Below are 10,915 nucleotides of genomic sequence, written 5' to 3'. Positions count from 1 at the left end.
ATCATTAGGAGAATGATGTGATGGACAAGACCCAATCCTAAACATAGCACCAAGATCGTATAGTTCGTTTGCTAGAGTTTTCCAATGTCAAGTATCTTTTCCTTAGACCATGAGATCGTGTAACTCCCGGATACCGTAGGAGTGCTTTGGGTACCAAACGTCACAACGTAACTGGGTGACTATAAAGGTAGACTACGGGTATCTCCGAAAGTGTCTGTTGGGTTGACATGGATCAAGACTGGGATTTGTCACTCCGTATGACGGAGAGGTATCACTGGGCCCACTCGGTAATGCATCATCATAATGAGCTCAAAGTGACCAAGTGTCTGGTCACGGGATCATGCATTACGGTACGAGTAAAGTGACTTGCCGGTAACGAGATTGAACGAGGTATTGGGATACCGACGATCGAATCTCGGGCAAGTAACATATCGATTGACAAAGGGAATTGCATACGGGGTTGATTGAATCCTCGACATCGTGGTTCATCCGATGAGATCATCGTGGAGCATGTGGGAGCCAACATGGGTATCCAGATCCCGCTGTTGGTTATTGACCGGAGAGTCGTCTCTCGGTCATGTCTGCTTGTCTCCCGAACCCGTAGGGTCTACACACTTAAGGTTCGGTGACGCTAGGGTTGTGAAGATATGTATATGCAGTAACCCGAATGTTGTTCGGAGTCCCGGATGAGATCCCGGACGTCACGAGGAGTTCCGGAATGGTCCGGAGGTAAAGAATTATATATAGGAAGTGCTGTTTCGGCCATCGGGACAAGTTTCGGGGTCACCGGTATTGTACCGGGACCACCGGAGGGTCCCGGGGGTCCACCGGGTGGGGCCACCTATCCCGGGGCCCCATGGGCTGAAGTGGAGGGAACCCGCAGTGGGCTGGGGCGCCACTCCCTAGGGCCCATGCGGCTAGGGTTGAGGGGAAACCCTAAAGGGGGCGCCCCCTTGCTTGGGGGGCAAGCCCCCCACCCTTGGCCGCCGCCCCCCCTAGGAGATTCCATCTCCTAGGGCCGGCGCCCCCCCTAGCACCCCTATATATAGTGGGGGAGAGGAGGGACTTCATACACCAGCCCCTGGCGCCTCCCTCTCTCCCCGTTACGTCTCTCTCTCGTAGTATAGGCGAAGCCCTGCTACTGTGACGCCCTGCATCCACCACCACGCCGTCGTGCTGCTGGATCTTCATCAACCTCTCCTTCCCCCTTGCTGGATCAAGAAGGAGGAGACGTCTCCCGTCCCGTACGTGTGTTGAACGCGGAGGTGCCGTCCGTTCGGCGCTTGGTCATCGGTGATTTGGATCACGTCGTGTTCGACTACATCATCACCGTTCTTTGAACGCTTCCGCACGCGATCTACAAAGGTATGTAGATGCATCCGATGACTCGTTGCTAGATGAACTCCTAGATGATCTTGGTGAAACGAGTAGGAAAATTTTTTTGTTTTCTGCAACGTTCCCCAACAGTGGCATCATGAGCTAGGTCTATGCGTAGTTCTTCTTGCGCGAGTAGAACACAATTTTGTGGGCGTAGATTTGTCAACTTTCTTGCCGTTACTAGTCTTTTCTTGCTTCAGCGGTATTGTGGGATGAAGCGGCCCGGACCAACCTTACACGTACGCTTACGTGAGACCGGTTCCACCGACTAACATGCACTAGTTGCATAAGGTGGCTGGCGGGTGTCTGTCTCTCCCACTTTAGTTGGAGCGGATTCGATGAACAGGGTCCTTATGAAGGGTAAATAGAAGTTGACAAATCACGTTGTGGCTTTAACGTAGGTAAGAAGACGTTCTTGCTAGAACCCTAATTCAGCCACGTAAAACTTGCAACAACAATTAGAGGACGTCTAACTTGTTTTTGCAGCAAGTGGTTTGTGATATGATATGGCCAAAGTTGTGATGAATGATGAATGATCTATATGTGATGTATGAGATGTTCATGCTATTGTAATAGGAATCACGACTTGCATGTCGATGAGTATGACAACCGGCAGGAGCCATAGGAGTTGTCTTTATTCTTTTATATGACCTGCGTGTCATTGAGAAACGCCATGTAAATTACTTTACTTTATTGCTAAACGCGTTAGCCATAGTAGTAGAAGTAATAGTTGGCGAGCAACTTCATGGAGACACGATGATGGAGATCATGATGATGGAGATCATGGTGTCAAGCCGGTGACAAGATGATCATGGAGCCCCAAGATGGAGATCAAAGGAGCTATGTGATATTGGCCATATCATGTCACGTTTATTATTTGATTGCATGTGATGTTTATCATGTTTTGCATCTTGTTTACTTAGAACGACGGTAGTAAATAAGATGATCCCTCATAATAATTTCAAGAAGTGTTCCCCCTAACTGTGCACCGTTGCGACAGTTCGCTGTTTCAAAACACCACGTGATGATCGGGTGTTTTATTCAGACGTTCACATACAACGGGTGTAAGACAGATTTACACATGCAAACACTTAGGTTGACTTGACGAGCCTAGCATGTACAGACATGGCCTCGGAACACAGAAGACCGAAAGGTCGAGCATGAGTCGTATAGAAGATACGATCAACATGAAGATGTTCACCGATGTTGACTAGTCCGTCTCACGTGATGATCGGACACGGCCTAGTTAACTCGGATCATGTAATACTTAGATGACTAGAGGGATGTCTAATCTAAGTGGGAGTTCATTATTTGATTAGATGAACTTAATTATCATGAACTTAGTCTAAAATATTTTACAATATGTCTTGTAGATCAAATGGCCCACGTAGTCCTCAACTTCAACGCGTTCCTAGAGAAAACCAAGCTGAAAGACGATGGCAGCAACTATACGGACTGGGTCCGGAACCTGAGGATCATCCTCATAGCTGCCAAGAAAGATTATGTCCTACAAGCACCGCTAGGTGAAGCTCCCGTCCCACAGAACCAAGACGTTATGAACGCTTGGCAGACACGTGTTGACGACTACTCCCTCGTTCAGTGCGGCATGCTTTACAGCTTAGAGCCGGGGCTCCAAAAGCGTTTTGAGAGACATGGAGCATATGAGATGTTCGAAGAGCTGAAAATGGTTTTTCAAGCTCATGCCCGGATCGAGAGATATGAAGTCTCCGATAAGTTCTTCAGCTGTAAGATGGAGGAAAATAGTTCTGTCAGTGAGCACATACTCACTATGTCTGGGTTACATAACCGCTTGTCTCAGCTGGGAGTTAATCTCCCGGATGATGCGGTCATTGACAGAATCCTCCAGTCGCTTCCACCAAGCTACAAGAGCTTTGTGATGAACTTCAACATGCAGGGGATGCAAAAGACCATTCCTGAGTTTGTTCTCAATGCTGAAATCAGCGGAGGTAGAAGTCAAGAAGGAACATCAAGTGTTGATGGTCAATAAAACCACTAAGTTCAAGAAAGGCAAGGGTAAAAAGAACTTCAAGAAGGACGGCAAGGAGGTTGCCGCGCCCGGCAAGCAAGCTGCCGGGAAGAAGCCAAAGAATGGACCCAAGCCCGAGACTGAGTGCTTTTATTGCAAGGGAAGCGGTCACTGGAAGCGGAACTGCCCTAAATACTTAGCAGACAAGAAGGCCGGCAAAACAAAAGGTATATGTGATATACATGTAATTGATGTGTACCTTACTAGTGTCCGTAGTAGCTCCTGGGTATTTGATACCGGTGCAGTTGCTCACATTTGTAACTCAAAGCAGGGGCTGCGGAATAAGCGGAGACTGGCAAAGGACGAGGTGACGATGCGCGTCGGGAATGGTTCCAAGGTCGATGTGATCGCCGTCGGCACGCTACCTCTACATTTACCTACGGGATTAGTAATAAACCTCAATAATTGTTATTTCGTGCCAAGTTTGAGCATGAACATTGTATCGGGATCTCGTTTAATTCGAGATGGCTACTCATTTAAATCCAAGAATAATGGTTGTTCTATTTATATGAGAGATATGTTTTATGGTCATGCTCCGATGGTGAATGGTTTATTCTTAATGAATCTCGAGCGTAATGCTACACATATTCATAGTGTGAATACCAAAAGATGTAAGGTTGATAATGATAGTCCCACATACTTGTGGCACTGCCGCCTTGGTCACATAGGTGTCAAACGCATGAAGAAGCTCCATGCAGATGGACTTTTAGAGTCTCTTGATTATGAATCATTTGACACGTGCGAACCATGCCTCATGGGTAAAATGACCAAGACTCCGTTCTCAGGAACAATGGAGCGAGCAACCAACTTATTGGAAATCATACATACTGATGTGTGCGGTCCAATGAGTGTTGAGGCTCGCGGTGGCTATCGTTATGTTCTCACCCTCACTGATGACTTGAGTAGATATGGGTATGTCTACTTAATGAAACACAAGTCCGAGACTTTTGAAAAGTTCAAGGAATTTCAGAGTGAGGTTGAGAATCAACGTGACAAAGGAAAATCAAGTTCTATGATCAGATCGAGGAGGAGAATACTTGAGTCACGAGTTTGGCACACACTTAAGAAAATGTGGAATAGTTTCACAACTCACGCCGCCTGGAACACCTCAGCGTAACGGTGTGTCCGAACGTCGTAATCGCACTCTATTGGATATGGTGCGGTCTATGATGTCTCTTACCGATTTACCGCTATCTTTTTGGGGCTATGCTTTAGAGATTGCCGCATTCACTTTAAATAGGGCTCCGTCGAAATCCGTTGAGACGACACCGTATGAATTATGGTTTGGGAAGAAACCTAAGCTGTCGTTTCTAAAAGTTTGGGGATGCGATGCTTATGTCAAGAAACTTCAACCTGAAAAGCTCGAACCCAAGTCGGAAAAATGCGTCTTCATAGGATACCCTAAAGAAACTATTGGGTATACCTTCTACCTCAGATCCGAAGGCAAGATCTTTGTTGCCAAGAATGGGTCCTTTCTAGAGAAAGAGTTTCTCTCGAAAGAAGTAAGTGGGAGGAAAGTAGAACTTGATGAAGTATTACCTCTTGAACCGGAAAAGGCGCAACTCAAGAAAATGTTCCTGAGGTGCCTGCACCGACTAGAGAGGAAGTTAATGATGATGATCAAGATACTTCTGATCAAGCTCCTACTGAAATTCGTAGGTCCACAAGGACACGTTCCGCACCAGAGTGGTACGGCAACCCTGTCTTGGAAATCATGTTGTTAGACAACGGTGAACCTTCGAACTATGAAGAAGCGATGGCGGGCCCGGATTCCGACAAATGGCTAGAAGCCATGAAATCCGAGATAGGATCCATGTATGAAAACGAAGTATGGACTTTGACTGACTTGCCCGTTGAACGGCGAGCCATAGAAAATAAATGGATCTTTAAGAAGAAGACAGACGCGGATGGTAATGTGACCATCTATAAAGCTCGGCTTGTCGCTAAGGGTTATCGACAAGTTCAAGGGGTTGACTACGATGAGACTTTCTCACCGGTAGCGAAGCTAAAGTCCGTCCGAATCATGTTAGCAATTGCCGCATTCTACGATTATGAGATATGGCAAATGGACGTCAAAACGGCATTCCTTAATGGTTTCCTTAAGGAAGAATTGTATATGATGCAGCCGGAAGGTTTTGTCGATCCTAAGAATGCTGACAAGGTGTGCAAGCTCCAACGCTCGATTTATGGGCTGGTGCAAGCATCTCGGAGTTGGAACATTCGCTTTGATGAGATGATCAAAGCGTTTGGGTTTACGCAGACTTATGGAGAAGCCTGCGTTTACAAGAAAGTGAGTGGGAGCTCTGTAGCATTTCTCATATTATATGTAGATGACATACTATTGATGGGAAATGATATAGAACTCTTGGACAGCATCAAGGCCTACTTGAATAAGAGTTTTTCAATGAAGGACCTTGGAGAAGCTGCTTATATATTAGGCATCAAATCTATAGAGATAGATCGAGACGCCTCATAGGTCTTTCACAAAGCACATACCTTGATAAGATATTGAAGAAGTTCAATATGGATCAATCTAAGAAGGGGTTCTTGCCTGTGTTACAAGGTATGAAATTGAGCTCAGCTCAATGTCCGACCACGGCAGAAGATATAGAAGAGATGAGTGTCATCCCCTATGCTCAGCCATAGGTTCTATTATGTATGCCATGCTGTGTACCAGACCTGATGTAAACCTTGCCGTAAGTTTGGTAGGAAGGTACCAAAGTAATCCCGGCAAGGAACACTGGACAGCGGTCAAGAATATCCTGAAGTACCTGAAAAGGACTAAGGAAATGTTTCTCGTTTATGGAGGTGACGAAGAGCTCGTCGTAAAGGGTTACGTCGACGCTAGCTTCGACACAGATCTGGATGACTCTAAGTCACAAACCGGATACGTGTATATTTTGAATGGTGGGGCAGTAAGCTGGTGCAGTTGCAAGCAGAGCGTCGTGGCGGGATCTACATGTGAAGCGGAGTACATGGCAGCCTCGGAGGCAGCACATGAAGCAATTTGGGTGAAGGAGTTCATCACCGACCTAGGAGTCATACCCAATGCGTCGGGGCCAATCAAACTCTTCTGTGACAACACTGGAGCTATTGCACTTGCCAAGGAGCCCAGGTTTCACAAGAAGACAAGGCACATCAAGCGTCGCTTCAACTCCATTCGTGAAAATGTTCAAGATGGAGACATAGATATTTGTAAAGTACATACGGACCTGAATGTAGCAGATCCGTTGACTAAACCTCTCCCTAGAGCAAAACATGATCAACACCAGAATTCCATGGGTGTTCGATTCATCACAATGTAACTAGATTATTGACTCTAGTGCAAGTGGGAGACTGTTGGAAATATGCCCTAGAGGCAATAATAAAAGATTATTATTATATTTCCTTGTTCATGATAATTGTCTTTATTCATGCTATAATTGTGTTATCCGGAAATCGTAATGCATGTGTGAATAACAGACACCAACATGTCCCTAGTAAGCCTCTAGTTGACTAGCTCGTTGATCAACAGATTGTCATGGTTTCCTGACTATGGACATTGGATGTCATTGATAACGAGATCACATCATTAGGAGAATGATGTGATGGACAAGACCCAATCCTAAACATAGCACAAGATCGTATAGTTCGTTTGCTAGAGTTTTCCAATGTCAAGTATCCTTTCCTTAGACCATGAGATCGTGTAACTCCCGGATACCGTAGGAGTGCTTTGGGTATACCAAACGTCACAACGTAACTGGGTGACTATAAAGGTAGACTACGGGTATCTCCGAAAGTGTCTGTTGGGTTGACATGGATCAAGACTGGGATTTGTCACTCCGTATGACGGAGAGGTATCACTGGGCCCACTCGGTAATGCATCATCATAATGAGCTCAAAGTGACCAAGTGTCTGGTCACGGGATCATGCATTACGGTACGAGTAAAGTGACTTGCCGGTAACGAGATTGAACGAGGTATTGGGATACCGACGATCGAATCTCGGGCAAGTAACATATCGATTGACAAAGGGAATTGCATACGGGGTTAATTGAATCCTCGACATCGTGGTTCATACGATGAGATCATCGTGGAGCATGTGGGAGCCAACATGGGTATCCAGATCCCGCTATTGGTTATTGACCGGAGAGTCGTCTCGGTCATGTCTGCTTGTCTCCCGAACCCGTAGGGTCTACACACTTAAGGTTCGGTGACGCTAGGGTTGTGAAGATATGTATATGCAGTAACCCGAATGTTGTTCGGAGTCCCGGATGAGATCCCGGACGTCACGAGGAGTTCCAGAATGGTCCGGAGGTAAAGAATTATATATAGGAAGTGCTGTTTTGGCCATCGGGACAAGTTTCGGGGTCACTAGTATTGTACCGGGACCACCGGAAGGGTCCTGGGGGTCCACCGGGTGGGGCCACCTATCCCGGGGGGCCCCATGGGCTGAAGTGGGAGGGAACCCAGCCCAAAGTGGGCTGGGGCGCCACTCCCCTAGGGCCCATGCGGCTAGGGTTGAGGGGAAACCCTAAAGGGGGCGCCCCCTTGCTTGGGAGGCAAGCCCCCCACCCTTGGCCGCTGCCCCCCTAGGAGATTCCATCTCCTAGGGCCGGCGCCCCCCTAGCACCCCTATATATAGTGGGGGAGAGGAGGGACTTGACAGACCAGCCCCTGGCGCCTCCCTCTCTCCCCGTTACGTCTCTCTCTTGTAGTATAGGCGAAGCCCTGCTACTGTGACGCCCTGCATCCACCACCACGCCATCGTGCTGCTGGATCTTCATCAACCTCTCCTTCCCCTTACTGGATCAAGAAGGAGGAGACGTCTCCCATCCCGTACGTGTGTGGAACGCGGAGGTGCCATCCGTTCGGCGCTTGGTCATCGGTGATTTGGATCACGTCGTGTTCGACTACATCATCACCGTTCTTTGAACGCTTCCTCACGCGATCTACAAAGCTATGTAGATGCATCCGATGACTCGTTGCTAGATGAACTCCTAGATGGATCTTGGTGAAACGAGTAGGAAAATTTTTGTTTTCTGCAACGTTCCCCAACACATATTGGGGCAGCAATCAGTACTATATGTCGACTATCTGGTTAATCTCGGGTGTCTACTATGAGTTTCATGTTGGGTGTAAACAAACATTAAAGGAGCCATTATCTTTATTTATTAACTAAAGCTGTTATCTGCCTGCTATCATTGGTTTTGGGTCTATCCACAGTTTGCTACCATCACTCTGGATTTGTGCATGCACTCCTTGCATAATCTCACTATGTTTTACCCCTATGCATGTCAGTTATTGTACACAATGGAACTAAACATGTAGAGCAAAAGAGACAAGCCTTGCGCGGTCACTCCATGGTGGGCGCAAAGGCAGCCCCCCTCCACCCATTTCAGATCGTAATCAAGAGAAAGATGACTGTTCTGAGGGGGATTCAGAAGCAGAAGACCACTCCTAGTTAACATGGGCCTCCTACGGGCCGTAGAAACAATGCGCCTTCTAAGGGCCGTAGAAACAATGGGCCTTCTGCGGTGTAGAAACAATGGGCCTTATACAGGCCGTAGACACAATGGGCCTTCTACGGGCCGTATCATCAATGGGCCTTCTACGGGCTGTATGATCGGTTGGCCAAACATGGGCCAATAACAGACCACATTATGGCCGTAAATGGGCTAGAGTTGAAATCGACCGTTCATGGGCCGACCATAACGGTCCGTCGTTAATCGGCCGTATTTGATGACGCTATGAAAACGGCCCAACGTATTAATGAGCCGACTGTAACCACGGGCTGAATTTGGCCCACAAGCAGAAAATGACAGTAACGGGCCGTAAGTAAACGAATGCTGGAAATGAGCCCAAGAATAAATGGGCTCTGAGAAGGCCGAAAGATAACATGGGCTAGAAACGGCCCAACGGAATAATGGGCCGTTAATGGGTATAAAGTGATACACTGTTCATTACGGGCCAGTTTCACCACGTGCCGTTAATGGGTATAAAGTGATACACTGTTCATTATGGGCCAGTTTTCCCACGGGCCATTAATGGGCCAAGAGTTACTAAGGGCCTCATATGGGCCGAAAGACGTCATGGGCCATACATGGGCCGGAAGTTAAAATAGGCTAGAATTATATTAGACGGCCCAGATGACGATACTGGGCCTAATTCGGATAGGCCGTAAACGGGCCCTGGGTTAGCGGGTTGTAAATGGGATATATGCGAACATGCCGTTAACAAGCTTGTCGTGGGCTGGCCCACCACCTTTTTACCAAGTCAAACGGGCCGGCCTTTTCACAGGAATGGGCCTCTATTGGGCCGTGCCACGTGTCGACGTATCATAGGCGCTTTGGGTCCAATGAGTGGATGACATCTGTCCCAACGGTGAGCCAACGCGTGTTTCCTCCAGCCAATGATGATTTTACATGTGGAAAATCCCCATTGGCTGGGGCTGTTAACGGGTTATCAGATCCAAAACCGGACCCGATAGCTTAACTGCGTTCCGTTACGGTGGATGCCACGTGTCGGTCACCCTTGACGAAAGCACTTCTGTGACGCACGATTTATCGTCATGGAAGTGGACACTTCCATGATGATAATTTTTGTAATGTCATGGAACACTTCTACGACAGCACGGGTATGACTATCTTGATTCTGTCATAAAATTGTCATGGATGTACATGCATGACAGAAAACGTGACCTATTGTGACAAACACGTATCATTACGGAAGTGTATTTTTTTGTAGCGAAGCAGTTTTAACATAGTTTCTTTTAATGGAGCATGGTATAGTTGGTACGCCGTGATCTCCTAATTTCTTAGGTATTCCACCCTTAAAAGCGTAATTAGCAAGCATGGTGGAAATTTCAGCTTCCGGTATCTTTCTCTTATTAGTAACAATATCCTTCATATACTTAGCATAAGGATTCATTTTAAGCATATCGGTCAAACGCATACGCAAAAAGATAGGTCTAATCATTTCAGCAAAGCGCTCAAAATCTTCATCATCCTTTTTCTTGGATGGTTTGGGAGGAAAAGGCATGGGTTTCTGAACCCATGGTTCTCTTTCTTTACCGTGCTTCCTAGCAACGAAGTCTCTCTTATCATAACATTGATTCTTTGATTTTGGGTTATCAAGATCAACAACAGGTTCAATCTCTACATCATGATTATTGCTAGGTTGAGCATTAACATGAACATCATCATTAACATTATCACTAGGTTCATGTTAATTACCACATTGTGTCTCAACATCAGAAATAGAAATATCATTGGGATTCTCAGGTGTGTCAACAACAGGTTCACTAGAAGCATGCAAAGTCCTATCATTTTTCTTTTTCTTCCTCTTAGAAGGACTAGGTGCATCTACATTAGCTCTCTAAGAATCTTGCTCAATTCTCTTAGGATGGCCCTCCGGATACAAAGGTTCCTGAGTCATTTTACCTCCTCTAGTCATAACTCTAGCAGCATTATCATTTTTCTTATTATTTAATTCATTGAGAAAATCATTCTGA

This window comes from Triticum urartu, chromosome 2, assembly GCF_003073215.2.
Source record: "Triticum urartu cultivar G1812 chromosome 2, Tu2.1, whole genome shotgun sequence".
Classification (NCBI taxonomy): Eukaryota; Viridiplantae; Streptophyta; class Magnoliopsida; order Poales; family Poaceae; genus Triticum; species Triticum urartu.
Note: the sequence above shows the minus strand (reverse complement) of the source record.